The sequence below is a fragment of the Benincasa hispida genome, chromosome 9 (assembly GCF_027475165.1).
Source record: "Benincasa hispida cultivar pf3 chromosome 9, pf3_genome.v1.1, whole genome shotgun sequence".
NCBI lineage: Eukaryota > Viridiplantae > Streptophyta > Magnoliopsida > Cucurbitales > Cucurbitaceae > Benincasa > Benincasa hispida.
The window spans coordinates 10,880,000-10,905,110 of NC_143486.1; the positions used below are offsets into that span (position 1 = coordinate 10,880,000).

Consider the following 25,111-nt stretch of genomic DNA (forward strand, 5'->3'; position numbering starts at 1 on the left):
AATACAGAAATCAATTTCTCTCAAAATGCTGATTGATTCCACAGAGGCAGATAGATCAAGTTGCACATCTGGGGTAGATTGATCAATTTGAGAGGAAAACAATCCACCCGATTCTTGAATCAATATTGTTAAGAACAGATTAAAGAAGGAACAAAATTTTGGGAAAGTTCAATAAGGAACTTAGAAAGGAAGTACAAACAGGCTGATTCACATGCAAAAGGGCAGAAATATAGAGCAACAAAATAGATAATGAAAAGAAGTCAAGATTGCTCAATGATTTGGAAATTTTAAGCAAAAGGATAAACTTTCACGACCCACGAGGTAAAAGCTCTCCCTTTATACATGCCTAATATGCATAGTTCCAAAACCAAAAGGAACATATAAGACTTAAAAGCAAGAAAACAACTTGATTTTTCTTCCTACTTGGCAATTGGTATTGGTGATTCAATGCTTGACCATTAGTGTGTATGCGCCACACAGCAGATTCCGACACTGGACCCTTCAATGATGAACAAAGAAAAACATCAAATCTGCAGAATGCCCAGGAAAAATTAGTGTTCAGATTTGAAAGCAATGTTTGTAGTCTTTGTCCTATAAAGTATAAGCACCATCAGATCAAGCAGTTCCAAGTGGTGAGATCCATCAAAGAAAGGACAATAAAAGGAAAGTCATGTGCTTGTTAACAATATCAAATCAAAGATTTCTGAGGTCCTGGTCAATTTGAAATAAATTATTCAGCAAAATCCAAACATAACCCCACCGCCCTTTATCTTGATTGGCGAAAGTATAAAGGATAATCTATTCTTGGGTCCTCATTGTCACATTTATGAGTAATTTTACTTCATTTATAATCATTCAAAGGTCGGATGCAACGAAGTCTAGAAATCCTGGTTAGTAGAGCTATTTATCGACACCGTGGCATAGTTATTAGTTCTTCCGTCCAATTACTTGAAGCAAATAGACTGATCAAATTGGAACAATAAAAAAAGAAGAATGATTTAAAGCAAATAAAGAATAGAAATACAGGAAACCATGTCAAGGTTAGGCACAATAATAATGCATCAATAACAACAAAACTCAATGAGCTGGAAAGGCAGCCACACATAGTCTGATACTCAAAAGGAAGCTCTTATCTTATTGCAATTGATAAGAATAATAATTAGATCAATAGGCGTGGGTGGATGTGGGGGATAGTGCGGGGAAGTTGATAAAGATGGAGGATCCATCCACATATGGCTTAAATAATTCATATTATCACAAATGTAACTTATAATTTATAGCAAATCACTAATATAAGATCTCTTCCTCCCCAATGGGGACATCAGGGAAATAAATGGAACAGTATAGTGGCTACGAGGTTGGGCCACATATTGGATATGAGGAAAAGGTTTCAGTGCTTGTTGAAAACAGAGAAGAGAGACTCTGCACTCCATATCCAAAGAAGTCAGAGAGTGTGTATAGCTTATAATACAGTCTACTTTGTGTTAAATAAATCATCCATCCATCTAAAAGCTTAAGCAGATGAGATATGACCATTTTAATTCTATCAATACTTCAACACTTCTCACTCACTTATGAGATTAAAAAATTGAAATAGACCCAATAGGTAAAAGTCAATATAAATTGGAGAGAAAATTACACTTCTGATTTCAAACACAAGAGCTCCTCCTATAATATCATGTCACCCATCAATCAAAAAGCTTAAGCGGATGAGTTCCGTTGCATTTACTTATGTCAATACTTCAAAATTTCGAACTTAAGCTAGCATAGTTTAATTTTGATTTCTACTGGGGAAAAAACTGTATCAATCAAAATGTTCTTGCTTATATATTCACGTTACTTTCGCTTTTTAAACAGCCACAAGATATGATCAAGAAAGAAGTCACGGTCTAAATTAACGGATAAAGAGTCATGAAGCTAATGATCATCATCTCTGCCAAACAAGCCAGAAGGTACGGCCCATTCCAATTCAATTAAAGCTTTTCAAAAATTTCTTCCCAACAACAAAACTCGATGCAGAACAATAATAAGCGAAAATTAGGACAAAAAATCTTCCAATTGATAGGAAAGCAATGCATTGCATCGATAACGTCTCAACCAAAACATTGACAAAAAAAAAAAAAAACATATAATTAAACACGAAAATACAAGATTCATACACATGAATCTACCTTCGCAACCCATCGATTAAAGAAGAACACAGAGAGAAAGAGTAAAGAAGAAAGGGAGAGAAGGTACCAGTACAGTGGCGAAAGGGATCGATGAACAATGTGGCTATGGAGTGAAAGCAACAGCAGAATTCCAAGGAGAACGAAGCAAAAAACTTGGCCGCTACTGTTTTCTTCCCCATCCGAATGAACGGTTGTAGGCCAAACCGGGCCATCGGATCGTGGGCTTTGGTGAGGCCCACATAGAACCCATGGGTCCAATTTTGGATCCAAGCCAATTATCTTTCTAAACTTTTTTGGAAAAATGGTAAAGAAAAAAACTTTAGAATTGGATAAATACTCATCTTCAAAATAATTAGATAATCATAATAATAAAATAATTTTTATGCAATTAAATATATCATGTGAATATGTTTATAAAATTTTTACAGGAATTCATAGAAACTTTTTCTTCTTTGTTGATGCAAAAAAAAAAAAAAAAAAAAAAAAAAAAAGGATCAACCATAAATTTGTACTATGGGAAAAAAATAGTCCAAGTGCCTGCAAAAAAAAAAATTGGATTAAGCATCAGTGTGGTGTCTAGCCACACACATTTCGACACTCGAGTCAGTATTGGGTTTGTGAGTAATTTGATTGTATAAAATAGTAGGGTATTTTAGGCATACCTTTGACTAATGGCTTTGGCCACTTATATAAAATAGTAAAGTGTAACAGTCACTTGGGCTCATAATTGCCTCTCATAATTTTCTGGAATCACTGAGATAATTTGATCAGCGGTTACGTCATTATTACTACAACAGATGTTGAAGTGCATCGTCTATCCAAATTCTCAACGTCTCTGTTATAGCTTGTCTATTATGAATTTGGACGACTTCAACCTCAATCCCTTTGAGGTCTCCCATGAGAATATAAGGTCATTTAAGCTCTCCCATGGATCCGCTGAGCTCTCTTAGACTCTCTTCATGGGTCCTTCATGCCTAGGCTTCTTTAAGCTCCACATGGCTAAGCTTCCTATGTTCATGCCCTTACAGGCTCCTCATGCTTAGACTTCTCCAAGCTCAGGTCCTTCTAAACTTGTCTAGACTCAAGGCGTCCTTGGCTCCTCATTCTTAAGCTCTCTATGCTTAGACCCTCATAGGCTCCTTATGGTTAAGCTTCTTTAGGCTCAGGCCCTCCCAAGCTCTTCAGAACTCTCTCTCTGAAGCTCACCTTTGAGCTCTCTCAAGTTCACTCTAGGCTCCCCTAAACTCTCTCTTAGGTTCACCTTGGAGCTCTCTCAGGCTCACTCTGAGCCATCTTTAGGCTCCCTTGAGCTTTCTCTTAGTCCCACCTTTGAGCTCTCTCAGGTTCACCCTCGAGCTCTCATACACTCACTCTAGGCTCCTCTAAGCTCACTCTTGAGCTCTCTCAGGCTCTTCATGGGCTTCGCTTAGCTTTTTAAGCTCATTTAAACTCTCTTAAGCTCACCTTAAGCTCCTCTGAACTCTCTCTTTGACTCATCTTTAAGCTCTCTCAGGCTCCCCTTGGGCCTCTCTAATCTCATTTTACGCTTTTGAGCTCTCTCTTAATGGGTCCTAGTAAGCAAGCTAAATCTACCTAAAACATTCTTCTTCTTTTTGCGTAGAAATCAACAATATACTAATAGTGTGAACTAATTTTAGAAATTATTAAAATTACAAATATTAAGGCTCTATTTGATAATAATTTTAGTCTTTGGTTTTTTAAAATGAAGTATACAAACACCACTTTTGTTTATTGGTTTATATGTTTTGTTGTCTACATTTTATGAGTGTTTTCAAAATTAAAGTCAAATTTTGAAAACTAAAAAAATAGTTTTTAAAAACTTGTTTTTGTTTTTAGAGATTGACTAGGAATTCAAATGCTTGTATATGAAATATGAAAACCACCGGTAAGATTTTTTTTTAGAAGCAATCATTAGATTTTGTGAAAAACAAGCATTATTGTCAAAAACCAAAAAACCAAATTTACTACTTTTTTTAAAACATTGAATGAAAATGTGGTTTAATTAGATTATTGTCATTGTTTAATATTTATTATTTTGTATATTTTTTGGAATGCCTTAAATCCGTTAATTGGCATTGTGAATGATCGAATTGTATTTGTATTTATGTTATTTTCAATTTTTCCATAGTGGTTAGTGTGTTATGTAAACTCTCTAATTTCGGGGCCTCTAAATATGTAATTGAATATTTTTCTCTTTAATAATAAAGCACTCTCAACCTTTATCCGTGGATGTGTAACGACCCAACCTTTCTAACTTTTACTAAAGGGTCACTGCTTATGCATGCATAAACTCAAAAGCAAACCTTTGCGACTTAAGCATTAGAATCAAACTTCCTTTTTATAAAATAAAGAATTTCAACAAAATAATTGTTAAAAAACCTCAAAACCTTTGCTCGAGTTACCCTTAACACAATTTTGAATTAAAATAAAGAAATAATAAATAAATAAAGTAATCAAAGAATTCAAGCATTTGACTGTTAAATCTAAAAATGAAAGACATGGAAAAAAACATATGCAGAAGCGTTAGTCGGGTTCCTTAGGCATGGTCACAAATTCTTCTTGTCATTCACCGATCTGTCCTTTCTTTACTTGAAAAACATATGAAAGGAAATGGTGAGTATAAAATACTCAGTAAATAACCTCATTACCAGGGTCAGACTATGCATCTATGCCCAATAAATGCAACATACTAGTGGGACATACATACAATCAACTAATCCTGGATGACCATTTAAGGGTCGTTTGAATCACATATATTGTTTCATGAGTATAGATATTAAATATATTAGATTTAAATGTTTGGGATAATTAATATCTGTATTTAGATGTGCAAATAATTAATGTTTGGAGGTTAAATATTTGTGTTCAATTCAATAATTTGTATATAGAAACTAAAAGTAAATAATGACTTAATTAAATGTATAACATCAATTAAATTTAACATTAGTTAATTTACTCAATTAGATTTAACATTAACTAATTTATTCAGTTAAATTTAGCATTAATTAATTTATTATTATGTTAATTAATTATTTAATTAATAAAATAATAAATAAATAAATACTTTTTTAATAAAACATAAATAGATTAATTAATAAAAATAAATAAATTAGAATGTTGATGGTTGACAATAATAATTTATATTAAATAGTTAAGGTAGCATAAAATATTAATGATAAAGATATTAATTAAAATTTATTAAGAATAATTTAAAATTAAAGTAATTAAAATTAATAGTAATGAATGCTTGACATTAATTTATTATTAACTAATTTATTCAATTAAATTTAACATTAATTTAATTTATTATTATGTTAATTAATTATTTAATCAATAAAATAAAAAGTAAATAAATACTTTTTAATTAAACATAAGTAAATAATTTATAAAAATAAATAAATAAATAAATTAGAATATTGATAATTGACAATAATAATTTATATTTAATAGTTAAGGTAGCATAAAATATTAATGATAAAGATATTAATTGAAATTTATTAAGTTAAATAATATTTTTATATTTAATAATTAATTAAAATTAATAGTAATGAATGCTTGATATTAATTTATTAGTTAATTAAGCTATATTTTTACTGTTCATCTCTTAGACATAAAAATCTCACACTTTTGCTGGGTATTAAAAAACCCATGTCAGATGGTTTTTAAAGTTCCATGGATGTTAAATGTTTGTCTGAAATCTTAATGAAAACCCCGTGAAACAAACGAGGCTTTAGGGAATAACCAAGCCTAACATGCTTTTGTTACTGGGTATGTCCTAAAACTTGCAGTTTGTAAAATTAAACATATTCTATTTTCAATAAAGAAGTTCTTGAGGTTTATTCAATAAAACTGTTATTGAATATGTAAATTGCATTTATAAAAAACTAAGTCCAACAAACTAAGATCCATGGCTATTACATGAATACTTGGATTTTATGTGGAGACATAAGAGTGGATCAAGTTCGAGTAGATAGCCAAAACGGTCTATAGTATACGGATAAGGCTGCGTACCTTTCTGGAAACACTATCGGATGCGGTCCACTTCATATTTAGTACAAACGATGTGATCGTGAATCGTTCATGTGGAGACATACGAGTGGAGGCGTCCTATGCAAAGAGATTGTATAAGACCGGACCGAGAAATAAGTCACTCTTACTTTATAACACTGTTTACTGTTTAAGACTGACTATTTCAAAGTGATGACCTAAGTAACTTGACCTTAATCTTCAGCTAACTATGAACTTTTGTTTATTTGAGATTATCCTTAGATTTGCATTGGTGAAGGTTGGCTTAACAGCGCCGGCTTAATAGTCTCCTATTTCAGGGGTAAGATTGGGTAGATAGTTGGGGACTTAAGGTACAAGATGAAATTCACTCCTACATGTTCTTAGGGATAGTAGAGAGGTTATTCCCTTAACTACTGACTTTGGGTCTTGAACAAGGGGTCCCACCCTCTCGTTAGCCTAAGAAGGACTCGGTTTGGTGATTGGATCACAAACTAATTGTTCATTAGAGAATCAATGGGACTTAAGGAGCAAGATGTAATCTCAGAGGTAAAATAGCTTTTGACTTAACCGTTATTATGAACAACCTGTGAAGGGTCGACTTACTGATGATGGTTATATCAAGTGGACAGAAATATATCTACAGTCAGGGGAGTGTAACTACTGAGCTTTAGTGGAGTGACTCAGTAGTTAACAAATGTTGGTTAATTAGGTTTAAGAGTTTAGCCGGTTAATCTCGGATCGTTAGAGTTCATGATTTGTAGGTCTATTAGGTTCCCCTACTAGCTCATAAATGGATTAAATCTTAGAATAGCGTGATGAGAGAATTTGAAACGTTCAAATTCAAATTAAGGGAACCAGTAATTATATACAAAATAATTATACGTTTAATTATCAAATTAAACGAAATCGGAGTATTGGAATATATTTAAATTTGATTTAAATATTATACATGAATATCGATTCATGTTTTGGAATTGATGTATTATTAATTTAATATTTGATATTAAATTAATTTAATTGTTTAATTAATTTATTCCATATTAATTATTTGAATTAAATTTCTTTAAAATTGCTTTTAAAGAAATTTTACATAAAATTAGTTGTTTAAATTAAATTTATTTAAAATTAGAATATATTTTATCATGGATCTGTGAAATTCATTAAAAGATAGAAAATGATTATAGTGGAAAAATCCTAATTCTCCCACTTTATGTTACCCTCAAGTTCCATTAATTGCATTTGTTTTGGTGCCATCTCCGAGAGTGTTTTGATTTCATGTAGATGCTGATCAAAAGGTGGATTTGGCTGAGAATTCAGTTTGATCAATTGAAAACTTGAAAAGAGAAAGGAGTTTTCTTGAGTTTAGCACCCAAAACACAAAATTCTTCCCAAAATTCCCTTAAATTATAGCTTATTTTGGATCCCACAATCCAATCTAAGATCCTAGATGATAGTAAAGAAGATCAAGTGGTGGTCTACAACTTGTTGGTGTAGAAATTCGAGCTAGAATTCAAGGATTGAAGAGTTCAACAAAGGTATGAATCTCATAAATCCTACTTATTTTTATTTTTTTATCTTGCATGTTTCTTTGCTAAAATTGATGGAATCAGAGTGCTTAAGATCCTGATTACTTCCACATATTGAATATCAACACTATTAGCTTCGAGTGGCATGAAGGCTCTAAAACATAGTAGGGGACCCATCGGCATCCTTTAACATAGTAGGAAATCCATCCGTTTTCCGTAACATAGTAGGAAACCCATCGACTTCCGGTAACATAGTAGGAAATTCGTCGGCTTCCAGTAACATAGTAGGAAATCGTCGACTTCCGATAATATAGTAGTGTTAGGAGAGTTAATTGACACTTCTCATCTAAAGATAAAACATGCTTTCAGTAAATTTTACAACATAAGTCATAGTACATGCCTACAGTTCCACACATATTCATATCAGTCGCATGCTAATATTGTCATGCTCATAAAACAGTTCTATTCATGTCATACTTCTCAGTAATTACCCAGTCAAAACAAATATGATCATACTATCTAAATTAGATTACTTACCTCACAAGCTCAAATAAACAACAGTTTAACCATATAAAAGTCCTTGAATCCAAAATCAATCCTAAAACATGAATCAAATTTGAAGTTAACAAAAGACTAAACCAACCACTAAATTATCCAAATAATTCCTAATTATTTAATGAAAATTTATCATTTTTCAAAAATAAGAAGGAACCAACCATTAGTTGGAGAATCCCACATTGGAGAATTTTGAAAAGGAAGTCTCCCTTTTATACTCCAACATTGGGCTATGGGCTTTCTCTCTTCATAAATTGCTCGTAAGTACAACTGCGCCAATTTACTGTTTTGCCCAATCTTTTTCGGGCCTAGAGAAGGTGTGGCGTCACATTGTTCAATTCTCGGAATCAGCCCTTAAGGGAGCAATTTATCTACTTACCCCTAAATCGGGGAAGAAGTCAATTCCGTCTTGTGTAGCCGAGTTCCTAGCTCCCTAATCAGACAAATTCCCAAAGTGGTAGGTTTGAGTCTGCGATCTGGCCACTCGCATCCATACAAATCAAAGGACTGCCCTTATAGGCAGGAGTTCCCAACTCACTCAGGATTAAGGTCATGTTACCTATGATCATCCTAGTGAAATGAAAGTCTATGTCATGAACGACATTATATAATGAGACTGGTCCGATCTTATACAAACTTTTTTGTATAGAGCATCCCCGCTCGCATGTCTAATACATGAATGGTCAGGGTCAGACCATCTGTAGTACATTACAACACTTGTAACATCTACAAAGCAAGCCACACTCACAATGTCAATAGGATAAGGTTTCCCTCCTTCATCCATCTACTACAGACCATTTAGGTTATCACTTAAAACACGATCCACTTGTATGTCATCACATACATGCTTAAGTTACAACGATAACCACGGATCTTAGTTTATTGGTTTGTGGTTAATGCAACAAAATATCTCATATATCAAAGACTATAGTGAAGAACATATTTTATATTATTACATCACATAATGTTTGTTCATATACATGTTTACAAACTACTTGACCCAACGAGATTTAGGGCATCAACCCCAATAATTTTCCACTTGTTCTAAAGCTAGTGGGGTATACAAGAAAAATACAAATACAAATCAATAAACTAGGGCATAAAGGCTTAGGACAACAATACTCCCACTTGCCCTAGTCCAGTCGTAGATGGTTTTGTAGACCCATGCTCTGAAGGTGACCCTCAAACATTATAGCCATGAGAGCCTTCGTAAATGGGTCAGCAACATTGTGCTTCGAAGCTATCTTTGTGACAATCACGTCTCCTCGATGCACAATCTCTCTGATAAGATGGTATTTTCACTTGATATGTTTGTCACGCTTGTGACTCCGAGGCTCTTTGGAATTCACCACAACACCACTATTATCACAGTAAAAGGTGATGGGCCTAGACATGTCTGGAACAACTTTCAAATTAGTCAGGAATTTTCTGAGCCAAACGGCCTCCTTAGCAGCTTCACAAGCCACTACATACTTAGTCTCCATAGTGGAGTCAGCAATGCACCCCTGCTTAGTGCTTTGCCACACTACAGCTCCTTCATTAAGAGTGACACTGATCCTGAAGTAGATTTCCAAGAATCCTTATCAATTTGGAAATCAGAGTTTGTGTATCCAGTAAGAATCAAATCCTTAGATCCATACACAAACATGTAGTCCCTCGTTCTTCGAAGGTACTTGAGGATGTTCTTGACGGCAGTCTAGTGACCCTGTCCTGCATTAGATTGATATCTACGGACTATCCCCACAGCGTAGCAATTGTCAAGTTCAGTACATAACATCACATACATCAGACTATCAACGACAGATGCATAGAGGACCCATCTCATTTTCTCAACCTCTTGAGGTGTCTTAGGATGTTGCTTTTGAGACAATGTAACTCCATGAAAAAAAGGCAAAAAGCCCCTCTTAGAGTTCTGCATCGAGTACTTGATCAATATCTTGTCAATGTACGATGCGTGAGACAGTGCTAGCACTTTGTTCTTTCGATCTCGAAAGATCTGAATGCCAAGAAAAATCTGAGCCTCTCCTAAGTCTTTCATTTGGAATTGGGTTGGTAGCAGTTTTTAACTAAAATCAGTAAACCTACATCATTCCCAATGAATAAGATATCATCTACATATAACACTAGGAATACTACTGAACTGTTGATGATTTGAAAAGGAATGCTTTTGGATGCAATATTGTATATTTTTATCAATGCAATCCTGCATTGTTTTATAACTTAGCATTGTAATAACATGCATTCACCCCCAAATTTAAACAATGTTTGTCCTCAAGCATAAGCTAAAGATTTTCTTTAGAAAGTACCGCCTTCTCTTTCCTAGATTTCTCAAGGATGCCTTATTCAAATTCTATACACCAAAATTTCCTTAATTCTTATCCAGGCCTCTTCTTAAAATATTTCTAAAATTTAGGGACTGCAAGTTTAACCTTCAAAAAGACTTTACTAGATTCCAGGACATCGCATGATTTATTTCAAAAACTTTTTCAATAGGGTGTTAAATGATTTTTTTTATCCTTACGTATTTTAGACATTATTTTTTCTCTGACCTTGCGCTGATCCAAGTGCCTCGCCTTCGTTTTGGCTTGCCCCCACGTGTGTCATGCGGACATCCAACTATGAGCAAGACGCTCTTTCTCAGACTAAACTCATGCCTATTTGGCAGCGGAGTTGCGATAATTTATTTATACATTGATCACGATTCCTACCTTTGTTTTGGCTTGCCCCCACGGGTGTCATGCGGACATCCAACTATGAGTAGGATCCGATCGCAACTTTATGCAATTTTTTTTCGTAAGGCTAAAAATAGCAAGGTCGAAAAATGAATACTGCACCCCCAAATTTAAAATGCAGCAATGTCCTCATTGCTTAAAAGATTGAAAGAAGTCATGCGATGTTCTTAGGAAGTTTCGTAAAGGGTCAGTTTGAAAGAAAACTAGCAGGCACTAACTTCTAGTATTTCATGAGGTGACTGTCCTAAAATTAAGTTGACTCTAGTGTGTACGAAAAGATAGAAGCATGCGTTTCTTCATTGAAATCATAATTGCAAAGAGAAATCATGTGGTGACTTACTAAATTGATCAATGTTAAATGATTGTGGCAACTAAAGAGGATGCGATGATAAAATTTTCAAAATTAAAATGCGATGCGATAGTGCAAAATTTGGAATAAAGTCAAGGAAAGATACAACCCCAAATTTGCGCTGTCGTCCACATTATTTGTTGACGCATCTTGCCTTGTGGCGATCTATTTTCTTTGGATTGTGGTGATGAAATAAAGTAGTTTCGTCTTCGTGTAGTGCCTCCGCAATCGTTCACCTCGATCGTTGCAAGAAAAACATTGAGAGGGTTAAATACAAAAATAAAGTTAACAAAATCGTTTATCATGATCGTTCAACATGATCGCATTATTATTATTATTATTATTTTAATTTTTTTAAAGATGTAAAGACAAAGATACGATAACAATTAAAATACAGGTGATAAAAGTTCATGAAGCATTGGTATAAAAAGGATATTTCAAAAGGAATGCGTCCCTGATGAGTTTGAGTTGCATAGTAACACAGGGACTACTTATTTCAGGCTGAACTTTTTACGTCCATAGCGAATTTTTCTTCTGTTCTCGGTCCTCTGGGATTTTGACTGCCTTAATCCGGAGCTTTTCCTTATTGACATTCATTACAATTTCCCCTTGTGTACATCAATTTGAGCGTGACCGGTCGAGAGGAATGGTCGTCCCAATATGATTGACGCATCTTCGTCCACTTTATAATCCAAAATGATGAAGTTTGCTGACAAAATGAATTTGTCAATTGAGATTGCGGCATCTTTCAACTCTCCCTCAAGATATATTCGGGATCTGTCTGCAAGCAGGAGAGTCTCCGTTGTGGGCATAAGTTTGCCTATATTCAATCGTTTGAAGATTGATAGCGACATTACGTTTATACTCGCCCTAAGATCGCATAGTGCTTGACCAGTGTAGACCCCTCCAATTGAACATGGTATCATGAAGATTCCTGGGTCTCACATTTTTGGTGGGATCATAGTATTTTGCGTTACTGCCTCCATGGCAATCTTATCTTCATCACTTTGTTTCTTTTTCAATCTTTGTGGGAATGATGGTAGCTGGACTTCTTCTATCTCATGTTCTAGAGGCTTAACGGTGGACGCAACTTCTGGGTTCATCTTCTCGGGCTCTTCTGAATCATATGTCAACGAGTCCTCTGTTGTTTTCGCATTCAAGTTGGTCGTGATGGGTTCCTCCCCTACTTCCACTATCATTTTTCCCTTAGCAAGGAGACTGCTAAGCATTGTTCCTTTCCTGTACCCCTAATGTTGCGAGGGAGCTCAGTTGAGCTCGGCAACGCTTTTTGCGGTCTGTTTTTGAGTTCGCCCGCAATCTGTCCTAGCTGAATTTCGAGATTTCAGATGGATGTTGCTTGATTTTGAAGAACTGATTCGTTCTTCTCAGTGTACTGCTTCAACAAGCTCTTTAAGGATGAAGATTGGGTGCTTGTGAACTGCAGGCTTGGTTATGCGTTGGACTGTTGGTTCGTGGGAAAAATCCAGGTGGCCCTTCTTTTTGCGCCACTGGTTGAAAGCTTTGTTGTTGATTTTTCCATGCGAAATTGGGGTGATTTCTCCACCCAGGGTTGTACGTGTCAGAATAAGGATTATTCTTTATGAAGCATACTAACTGTGGATTTCATGGGCATTCTTCCTTCGGATGTGCGTCTCTACAGATGACACAACTTGCGGTCGTTTGAGCAATTGCGTTGACATGCCCTTTTTTTGCTCCCATGCTATTAATTGCGATACCTTGTATCAAAATCATCATCGCAGTCATTTGGTTCTGAAGGGATGCGATGGCCCCGTTGTTCGCGTCATTGTCTCTAATTCTTAATCTTTGATCGCTTTCTTTTCAGTCCTCGTGATTTTTTGAAATGCGATCAAGGATATTCTTGGCCTCGTCATATGTTTTATCCAGCAGACCTCCAGCTGCTGCCACATTGGCAGCGGTCTGCGATGCAGGGGCTAATCCTTGGTAAAAAATCTCCATCTGTAAGCAGTTTGGTAAACCATTATGTGGACAGTCTCTTACCAGCCTCTTAAACCTCGCCCAAGCATCGTTGAGTGATTCGTCAATGTCCTGTTCAAAATTGGTTATTAACTTTCTTCTTTTGGCATTCTCTGTTGGTGGGAAATATTTCTTCATAAACTTCTCTACTACTTGCTCCCATGAAGTAATCTCCCCCGGTTCGAGAGAGTATGCCCATTTTCGTGCCTGGTCACACAACGAAAATGGAAACAAAGTTAGTCGAACTTCTTTGGTGGAGATATTAGGGAACACAAAAGTATTGCAGGTCTCTATGAAGCTCTGGAGGTGGGTGTGCAGGTCCTCGCCACGCCTTCCTCCAAACTGTCCAGTAGTCTGGATCATCTGCAACATCACTGGTTTCATTTCGAATCTCGATCCATCAAGTGTGGGCCTCATGATTCCTGGGGAGAAATCATAGAAGTTGGGCGACGCATAGTCCTGAATGGGCCTATTGCAGTCGTTCGCCAATAGGATGGGATTTGCCATGACATTGTTTTCATTTGATGCTCCATTTCCAGGTTGTTCCGCCATGTTATCTTTCTCTAGTTGTTGTTGTTGGCGGCTATCTCTCAATCTTCATCGGAACGTCCTTTTAATCTCTGGGTCGTAATTCGCCAGAGTTAGAAAGTTGTAAAGAAATCAGAAAAATTACCGTTAGCACACTTAATTGTCGATGTCCCCGGCAACGGCGCCAAAAACTTGATGCGTTATTTCATGCGATGAAATAATGAAAGGAATTGCGGTGATGGAAAATGCGTTGTGCAACAAGTTTTCTTAGCAGAACCCAAGTATAAATCCTACTGAGTTTCCTGGTAAGTCCAGGGTCAAACTTAGGGACTAAGGAAAATAATATGCGGTAGTAATTTTTAAGATCACTTTGTGGTAACAAATAAATTAATGGTTTGGTTGGTTTGTTAATTGAAGTATGAAAAGTATGCAGTGGATTTGAGAAAAGATTAATTATGCGACAGATACACTGAGTATGCGGAGGAATGGGTTGAGAAGGTCTTTACCTAGCATTTCCCGAGAATGCGTTCAAACTATGCGATCATGCTACATTCATGCGACAACAGATCATTTTCCAATGCAAACGCGGTAGCTCCTAATTTTAGGACGCATGCAATGAATGCAATAATATCTATAAAGCTTATTCCTAAGTCTCTACTTCTTGCCTATGCGATGATGCAAGATGCACACAAGGACAAGGTGACTGCATACAATCATAGCCTATCTCTAGGATGCATGCGATGCGTTAATAGCAAACAACGCTTATTCCTAAGCTCCTATCTCTTGATTATGCATTTCTAATCTGACTCTCCTGAGCCTAGATTCTAATCTGACTTTTTCAAGCCTAGATTCTATCCTTAGAATACCCTCCCAAGTATCTCTAATTGACGAATGACGTATATATAATACAAGATAATCGCATAGAATGAAGATCCCCAGTTATGCTAGCTAAGTGCTTCTCAACCCATTCGTCAGGTTTAGCTACTCATGCGAATATACAGAGAGTGAACAGATATAAAGATGTAAATTCCATTTCTATAAATCAGTTTAGAGTACAAAATGACAATGGAAGATAAGGATAGAGAGCCTAGTAGCAATTCCTTGCTTCCCAAAGCTTTTACACTGTTAACTCTATTCTACTCAAAAGATGTTCCTGTTTCTGTAGAAGTTGGCCCTCTATCTAATCTCCATGCTTCCGGAACTCTTCCAAGTTAACCGGAACGATCTCTCGGTACAATCTCACTTCCCTCGCTTCTGCCTTCTAAGTAAAAGAAAACTAAGAAAAAGGCTACTTCTATCTAAGGGATAAATTCTCTAATTGAGCGGACCACTCTATTGAAGGCGACCTCTGGTATTTATAGAGCTTTGGGGTGAAAGGCCTCTTCTCTCTTATGATTGCCCTGATGGGATGACATTAATTCTCTATCTGATGCACCGAATATTTGTCACCAAAAAGTTGAGTGTACTTGCTATAGTAGTTCGTTAGCAGCTTGTCAACTTAATTTGGAATCGACCGTCATCAGCTTTTTGTCCCACCGTGATTTATTACGTTTTTCACCCAGATGCGCCGGCTCTATGCGGCAACCTTCTTGAGCAGATAATCGCAAGCACAAATGATCGCATAGCCTTGTGTTAACACAACCTCTTAATGCGCTCGGCCGTTGATTTCTTTGGATCGCATTTTTCGCCTTGCGTCAACACATATTCTACACAAAAATACATAAGTTTACTGTTTTAATGCGATGAATGCATGCGATCGCCTTATTGTGAACTTAATGTTTTTGGACGCAATATTGTATATTTTTATCAATGCAATCCTGCATTGTTTTATAATTTAGCACTGTAATAACATACATTTCTGCCCGTTATCAGATATCATCTACATATAACACTAGGAATACTACTGAACTGTTGATGATTTTCTTGTAGACACAAGACTTATCAATGTTTTGGTCGAAACCATAATATTTGCTTACAGTATCAAACCTTATGTTCCAAGATCGAGACGTCTGTTTTAGTCCATAAATGGACCGATTCAGTTTGAAAATCTTTTGCTCCTGACCTTGGGCTATGAATCCCTCGTGTTGCACCATATAAATGGTCTCGTCAAGATTACCATTCAGAAAGGCAGTCTTGACATCCATTTGTCATATCTCATAGTCATATGAGACAATGGACAGGAGGATGCAGATAAACTTAAGCATGGCAACAGGTGAGAAAGTTTCCTCATAGTCAACTCCCTCCACTTGGGTGTAACTGATAACGGGCAGAAATGCACGTTATTACAACGACAAAGATATAAAAAAATGAAGGATTGCGATGGTAAAAATATATAAAATTGCGTCCAAAAGCATTAAGTTTAGAATATTGCGATTGTATGCGTCCATCGCATGAAAGCAGCTTAACTTGTGTATTTTGTGCAGAAAATGCGTTGGCGCAAGGCGGAATTGCGATCCAGGGAAATTAGCATCCGATCGCATTAAGAGATTGCGATCGCAAGGCTATGCGGTTGTTTGCGTTCGTGATAATCTGCTCAAGAAGGTGGCCGCATAGAGCCGGTACATCAAGGTGGAAGCTTAATAAATCACGATGGAACAGAAAGCTGATGACAGTCGATTCCGAATTAAGTTGACAAGCCGTTAACGACATTATAGCAAGTACACTCAGGTTTTCGGTGACAATTATTCGGCGCATCAGACAGAGAATTAATGACATCCCATCAGTGCAATCATTTGAGAGAAAAAGCTCTTCACCCTGAAGCTCTATAAATACCGAAGGCCACCTTCGTTAAAGGAGTTCAGAGAGTTCGGTTCCACGACTCATAATATATAGTTCTTCTTCACCATAGATAGTTGTAGTCTATAATTTTCTATACTTAGAAGGCGGAAGCGAGTGAAGGGAGAATACGCCGAGAGATCGTCTTGGTTAACTCAGAAGAGTGCCGAGAAGTGTCGAAAACAGAGAGAGGTTCAACTCTTACGGAAGAAAGAACATCTTTTGGGTAGAATTGATATAACTCAGTGTAAAAGCCTTAAGAAGTAAGATATTGCTACCAGGCTCTCTACCCTTATTTTTCCATTATCATTTTGTATTATGAACTTATTTATAAAATGGAAATTGCATCTTTATATCTGTCCACTCTCTTTACTATACGCATGAGTAGCTAAAACTGTCGAATGGGTTGAGAAGCACTTAGCTAGCATAACCTGGGATCTTCACTTTATGCGATCATCTTGTATTATGTATGCATCATTCGTCCTCTAGAGATACTTGGGATGGTAGTCTAAGGATAGAATCTTGCTTGGAAAAGTCATATTAGAATATAGGCTCGGGAGAGTCAGATTAGAACCACATAATCAAGAGAGAAAAGCTTAGGAATGAGTTCTGTTTGCTATTAATGCATCACATGCACCCTAGAGATAGGATATGATTGTATGCAGTCACCTTGTACCTGTGTGCATCATTCATTATTGCATAGGCAAGAAGTAGAGACTTAGGAATAATCCCTATAGACATCATCGCATACATCGCATGCATCCTAAAACTAGGAGCTATCGCATTTGCATTGGAAAATGAATTGCTATTGCATGTGTGTAGCATGATCGCGTAGTTTGAACATAATCTCAGGAAACGCTAGCTAAAGACCTTCTCAACTCGTTCCTCTGCATACTCATTGTATCTTTCGCATTATTAGCTCTTTTCTCAATTCTGCTGCATAAACTGTATACTTTAAACAACACACCAACCAACGCATTAATATATTTGTTATCGCAAAGTAATTGAAAATTACCATCGATACTGTTTCCTTAGTCCCTGTGTTCGACCCTGGGCTTACCAGGCAACTTAGTAGAGTTTATACTTGGATCTTGCTAAGAAAACTTGCATGCACAACACACATTCCACCATCGCATTCTACACCATTATTTCATCGCATTAACCAAACATCAATAACCCTTTACCACAAGTCAAGCCTTGAAGGTTTGCACCTTCCCATCAACACCCCATTTCCTCTTGTAGATCTATTTGCAGCTGATAGGTATAACCTCATCAGGTTGATCTACAAGATCTTCTACTGAGTTGAGGTACAAAGACTCCATCTCAAGATCCATGACTTTGACCCATTCATCTCCTTCAACATCCTTCATTGCCTTTTTATAAGACAACGAATCCTCAACTTCGCCATCGGCTACCATAGCCAGGATTTCAGTTAAACCCATATAGCGAACAAGTGGGTTCGCAACCCTCCCACTACGTCGAGGTTTCTTAAACTCTTGAGGTGGATTTGACCTACTAGATGAACTTCCATCAACAACTCTTGTTAATGTAGCAAACTCTTCAACAACTCTTGTTGAAGTTTCAATAGTGTCTTTGGAAAGTTCTCTAAATACTATTTTACTTCTTGGATTGTTCTCCCTTATATGATCCTCCTTAAGGAAGGTAACGTTTGTCGACACAAACACCCTGTTTTCCTTAGGATCATAAAAGTAACCCCTTCATGTCTTTGTTGGGTAGCCTACAAATAGGAATAGCCTCGAACATGGTTCCAATTTCACATGTGTTAGGCAACCCCAAATGCGGAAGTGATACAAACTAGCTTTACGACCATTCCATAACTCCAAAGGTGTTCTAGAAACACTCTTAGAAGGAACACAGTTGAAGATATAGGCTGTACTACTACAAAACCCCAAAATGAGTCCGGTAAGGAAGCGTAACTCATTATCGACCGAACCATGTTCAACAGGGTTCTGTTTCTTCTCTCCGATACACCATTCTGCTGAGGTGTACCAGGTGCTGAGAGTTGGGAAACAATTCCATGTTCTATCACATAGTTCTGGAACTCAGAATCCAAAAACTCTTCACCCCAATCTGATCAAAGTGTCTTAATCCGTTTATCTAATGCGTTTTCAACCTTAACCTTGAACTCTTTGAAATTTTCAAAGGATTCTGATTTATGCTGCATCAAATAAACATACCCATACCTCGAGTAATCATCAGTAAAAGTGATGAAATACTCGTAACCTTCCCTGGCTCGCACATTCATCGAACCAAATATGTCTGAATGTACTAACTATAGAGGCACTTTGGCTCGATAACCTTTTCCAGTAAAAGGTCTTTTAGTCATCTTGCCTTCAAGGCATGACTGGCACATAGGTAAAGAATTTTTCTCTAACTCGTTTAGAAGTACATTCTTCACCAATCTCTCAATCATATTGAGATTAATGTGCCCTAATCGAAGGTACCAAAGTTGGGCATTTTCTTTAGGAGGAAGTTTAAGTCATTTATTTTGAGTTACGACAGATTTAAACATGTCTATGTTATGGACGAAATTTGTTGCTAACGGTCTTAGCACATACAAATTATTTTCCAATAAAGCTGAACATATCTTAACACCATCTTTAAGAATAAACACTTTATTCATAGAAAAGTTGAGGGTGTAATTTGAAAATGTAAAATGAGAAACCTATTTTGTAAAGTTAACTGGAGGCCTCCCACTAACACAGCTGAGACGACGTGTCCGGTGCCTACTCGCATCGTTATCTCTCCAGCCTTAAGCTATCGCCAGGATCTACTCCCCTGAAAAGAAGAATAAGCATGATTAGTGTTCCCAGAGTCTATAATCTAAGCAGAATCATCATTCTCCACTAAACAAGTTTCCAGAACTAGTAACTCATATTTACCTTGTCTGCCCTTGGCCCTAGCCTTCTTCCTCTTCTTGAGCCAACGTGGGCAGTTCCACTTCTAGTGCCCGTTCTGGTTGCAATAGAAACATTTTCTTTTTCAACCGGCGCTAGTTTCCTATCCCATTGTATGGCAAGTTGAGGGTTAGCTGGTGCCTTCCCCTTCCCCTTACTACCCTTCTTCTTCTTCCATTTGTTAGTGTAGGAAGAAGAAGGTGTAGACTTAGTTATAGAGGTTGAAACTTTGTGGAACTTTTTAGATGATGAAGCAACATTTGCTTCACCAACTGTCTTCTCCTTGCTTTTTAGCAAGGATTGGAATGTCTGTAACTCATTGAGGAGAGTTGTAAGGGTGTAATAAAAATTTTTCAGAATAGTGTTGCTTACGAAATGTAGGAAGCTTTCTGGCAACGTTTGTAGAATAATGCTAACTTGGATGCCTTCATCAATGCCAGCCCAACTCTTGCTCCGCCATGTTAAAGTGGACCATCATGTTCAGAACATGTTCTCGAACAGATGTACCCTTCCTCATTTTGGAGTTGAAGATGCTTTTGAAAGCTTCATGCTTGAGCTGTCCGTACGGTTGTCCGAACATTCCTTTCAGGGATCCATGATCTCACGTGTGGTGACCATGGACTCTTGCTTCTTGGCCAAGACATCGCTTATGCTGGATAAGATGTAAGCTCAGGACTTCTCGTTCATCCGTGTCCGTCGCTCATACACATCTCGAACGTTTCGAGCAGTAGTAGGAGCTGAAATAGGAGGACACTCCTTCGTAAGGATGAACCGAAGATCATCGATGATTAAAATTGTAAGTATTGAGTTTTTCCAACTAGCATAATTGTAGCAAGTTAATTTATCGGTGGCTAATAATGCTAATATCGTGGTTGCCATAATTAAAAGTTTCTGAAACAAACAAACTTAATAAGTCTATGCATTACCACTTTTAACACCAATTTTAGGTTTTAGCAAAATAGTTTATTGTATCCTAAGTGAAAGACGTCTATTTTGCAATGATGCCCCAGCAAGGCAGAACAAAAGTCATCGGTGGGGTGATCAAGTGCCCCTTCACTGAGATGAGACATTCTCAACCATTAGATAGCAACAACTCTTGTAACTAAATCTAACAGTCACCATTTTTCGGTCCAGAATATGTTAACCTTTAACAATTCTGGTAAGTGTAATCCCTCATTTTAGGCCCTAGACTCCTGCCCTAATGTGCCCACCTTAGAGAAAAAGTAGATTAGGACAAGAGACTAAAGCGACCTTATCCTTTTCAGGGGATCAAATAAAGAGTTGTGCAAAACTACCATCCTTTAGGGGGGGCACTCCCAGGGTACCTCGAGGCGATGTACAAAACGTTATCCAACCTAATGAGAGAGACTGTGGGATATGTTGTCACATGTCCCGCTCCCACTTACTATGAACATTCTCTCCGTTCACCTTGGTATTGACCTACCCAAACACCATCCTTTAGGGGGACACTTCTAAGGTGCCACGAGGTCGAGGATAGATCTCACGGTGTGAATTTAGGGAGAAATGTGAAGAGGTTTAAGTGAAGTATCATATACCCCAAGTACCTCCCACTAAATGTTCTACCTAGGGATTCATTAACTTAGACAATCCGACTATTGGTTTTTATCTAAGTGTAAGTTTAATTTGCTGAAAAACAACTCTTGGTTTTGATAACTGAATAAGTTCAAATCAAATCCCATTCAACACTTTAACAGACTATCATCGAATTTGCATGCATGCAATAAATTTGTCTAATTCACCTTTCTACTTGTATGCCATCACATACATGTTTAAGTTACAACGATAACCAAAGATCTTAGTTTATTAGTTTGTGGTTAATGCAACAAAATATCTCATATATCAAAGACTGTAGTGAAGAAAATATCTCATATTATTACATCACATCATGTTTGTTTATATACATGTTTACAAACTATTGGACCCAACGAGATTTAGGGCATAAACCCTAACATTTGGGCCTCAAGGGGTACCCATGTTTTGAAGGGAACGAGGAGATAGACCAATGTGGGTTCAGTGGTTGTCCCACACGTGCATCGCCATCCGTCCGGTCGGATGGGCGTGGTGAGGCGCGTGTGTGTGATTATTTTTATTTAATAAAAATATTATTATTATTATATTTTTTTATTTATCTCATTATTTTTAAAAAATAAAAAAGAAAAAAAATTTCCCAGGCTGTGTCTTAAAAGGCATGTCCTTCAGCAGTTCAGAACACAAGGGTGTGTGTCCTTTGCAACTCTTTTCTATTTACTTTCCTTTCCGTCTTTCATTTTTCGAGCATTCAGTTAGAAAGGTGTGTGTTCTAGTCAGTAACGATGCATTTCTGGTTGGATTTTCTTTTTGGGTTGTTTTATCTTAAGGATGATGTGGCAGTATTCCTGATCAGCTTGCACACTTGGGCAGAGCCGCGAAACATCATAAAAAGAGCGAGCTTCACGACTTAGTCTATAACAAGCTTTTGTTTTGCATAGTTCTTTTCTTTACTTGACCGTCATTTCCTGACCGTTTGTTGTTGTCTTGTTCATCGTCTGAGGGTCTTGCCATTAACAACAATTTTTAAGACGATCTCTGCCATATCACTAATGGTCCTTACTAACAACAACGGCATTATGACATCCGACCTCAACCATCCATTCCGGTTCGAAGGAGCGAACTTCAAACGGTGGAGGCAAAAGATGTTCTTCTTTCTTACCGTCAAGAAAGTTGTCGACACATGTACCAAAGATAAGCCGATCATCCCTTTAGAAGAACCAACTGAACAACAGATAAAAGAAACTGTAGACTGGGAGGAGAATGATTTTCTATATAAGAACTTTATATTAAATAGTTTGACTGATGATCTGTATGACTACTATAGATTTTCTATATAAGAACTTTATATTAAATGGTTTGATTGATGATCTGTATGACTACTATAGCACAATGAAGACAATGAATGAGGTCTGGGACGCCTTGCAAAAGAAGTACGACACCAAGGAAGCCGGGTCAAAGAAATACACTGTCAACCATTATCTCAAGTTCCAAATGATTGATGACAAATTTGTGGAGGTTCAGTCCCATGAACTGTAGAGGATAGCCCATGAGATAATTACTGAAGGTATGCCTCTAGATGAACAATTCAAGTTGTTGTTATTATTGATAAACTGTCTCCCCTTGTTGAAGGATTTTAAGAACACTTTGTGGCATATGACCAAGGAGTTTTCCTTGGAGAGTCTCATCACCCAACTAAGGATTGAGGAGGAAGCCTGGAAGCAGGACCAGAGGGAAGAGGTGAACATCGTACCTAGGAGACCCACCTCGGCTGCGGTAAAACTTGACCAAAAATCAAAAGGGACAAAGAGGAAAGGTTAGAACTGTGGCTCCAGCAACCAGAACCAACAGAAAAAACGTAAACCCCTCTTTAGGAGAAATGGTACGGTTTCATTACTTTAATTGTAATAAACCTGGATATATGGCTAGGAACTATAGGAATAGGCATCGTTCTGTTGAACAGATAAACCTGACAGAAGAACTGTTAGTTGCCATAATGACATAAGTAAATCTGATCGGTGGTTGTGAAGGGTGGTGGATAGACACTGGTGCTACGCACCATGTCTATCACGATCTTAGTCCTTTTAAAACTTACACTGAAATTAAGGATAAGAATATTCTGTTGTTGGAACCGGCAAGATGGAATTGAAGTTTACATCCGATAAGACCCTTATGTTGAAGAACGTCCTGCACACTCCGGAGATAAGAATTTGGTCTTGGGCTATCTCCTCAACAAAGTCGAGTTCACTCAAACCATAGGGACAGACTTATATACCCTTACAAAAAATAATGTATTCGTAGGGAAAGTGTATGCAACTGAGGGCATGTTGAAATTAAATTTAGACCTTAATAAAATGAAATCTTTTGTGTATGTGTTCTATGAATGTTTGGCATGCTAGATTCTGTCATGTGAATAAGAATCTAGTTAGTAACATGATTAGGGTGGAAATGATACCTAAGTTATCCACGAATGAATTTGATAAATGCGAGTATTGTAGTCAGGCTAAAATTACTAAAACTCCGCATAAATATGTACTTAGGATTTTTTATCCTCTAGAGTTAATTCATTCTAATTTACGTGAATTTGATGGCATCTTGACTAGGAACAATAAAAGATATTTCGTTACTTTTATTGATGACTGCTCTGATTTTACTTTTGTATATTTGCTGGAAAAATAAAAGTGTTGTTTTTGATACCTTCAAATTATTTGTTTCTGAAGTAGAGATTCAGTTTAATAGAAAGGTTAAAAGACTTCATAATGATAGGGAAATTGAGTACGACTCGGACAGTTTTAACTCACATGAAATAATACACGAAAAGACCGCACCTTATTCTTCTGAAATGAATGGAAAAGCCAAAAGGAAAAATATAACTTTAGTTAAGCTAGTAGTTGCTATTTTGCTTAGTTCAGGAGTCACGTCTTATTGATGAGGTGAAATCCTCCTTACTGTATGTTATGTCCTGAATAGAATCCTTAAGTCTAAAAACACAACTTCACCATATGAAACTCTCAAGAATAAGAAACCAAACTTGTCTTATTTTAGAACATGGGGTTGTCTAGCCTTTGTAAGGATTCCAGACCCGAAAAGGAGAAAGCTAGCTAGTAGAACTTATGAGTGCGTCTTTATAGGCTATGCCTTAAATAGTAAAGCCTATTGGTTCTATGATTTAGTAAACCAAGTGATCATTTAGTCAAATGATGCAGACTTCTTTGAGGATAGATTTCCTTTTAAATCAAGGAATAGTCGGGGATCGGGATCTAGTGGTCTAACCCCACTTAGAAATCCTACCTTTATAGAGGAAACCAACCCAGAACCTTGAAGAAGCATAAGAACTAGAATTTCCAAGGATTTCAGGGATGAATTCCAGACCTATAATGTAGAAGAAGATCCTAAAGATCTAAAAGCTTCCTTGTCCTTAGTAGATGCCAACCTATGGCAAGAAGGCATAAATGATGAGATGGAATCACTTGAGTCAAATAGGACTTGGCATTTAGTAGATCTACCCCTAGGTTGCAATGCAATAGGGTGCAAACGAATCTTAAGGAAGAAACTTAGACCTGATGGAATTGTTGACAAGTTTAAAGCCAGGTTAGTGGCAAAGGGCTTTAGACAAAGAGAAAACGTAGACTTCTTTGATACCTTCTCCTTTGTCACTAGAATTACCACAATTCGTGTCCTATTTTCTCTCTGCCCTTTATAACCTTATAGTACATCAGATGGATGTAAAGATCGCCTTCCTAAATGGTGAACTTAAAGAAGAGATTTACATGGAATAACCTAAGGGTTTTGTAGTCCATGGTTAAGAAAATAAGGTGTGTAAATTAGACAAATCTCTTTATGGACTGAAACAAGCTCCTAAGCAATGGCATGAAAAATTTGATGACCTAATCCTATCTAAAGGTTTCAAGATTAATGAAAGTGACAAATGCATCTACTATAAGTTTGAAATAATCTTTGCACTATCCTGTGTCTATATGTAGAT

At 36.8% G+C, this 25,111-nt stretch overlaps 1 long non-coding RNA gene and 1 other non-coding gene across 2 annotated transcripts; one reads left to right on the forward strand and one right to left on the reverse strand.

The window, feature by feature from the left end:
- Positions 1–247: 247 nt before the first annotated feature.
- Positions 248–2,347, reverse strand: LOC120086527 (uncharacterized). The gene is made up of 2 exons (XR_005484238.2): positions 2,239–2,347; positions 248–530 (listed from the first exon to the last, which is right to left on the reverse strand). It is a non-coding gene; the product is annotated as an uncharacterized LOC120086527 (long non-coding RNA).
- Positions 2,348–13,355: 11,008 nt separating this feature from the next.
- LOC120087387 (small nucleolar RNA R71) lies at positions 13,356–13,462 on the forward strand. Its single transcript, XR_005484523.1, has one exon. It is a non-coding gene; the product is annotated as a small nucleolar RNA R71 (small nucleolar RNA).
- The last annotated feature ends 11,649 nt before the right edge of the window (positions 13,463–25,111 follow it).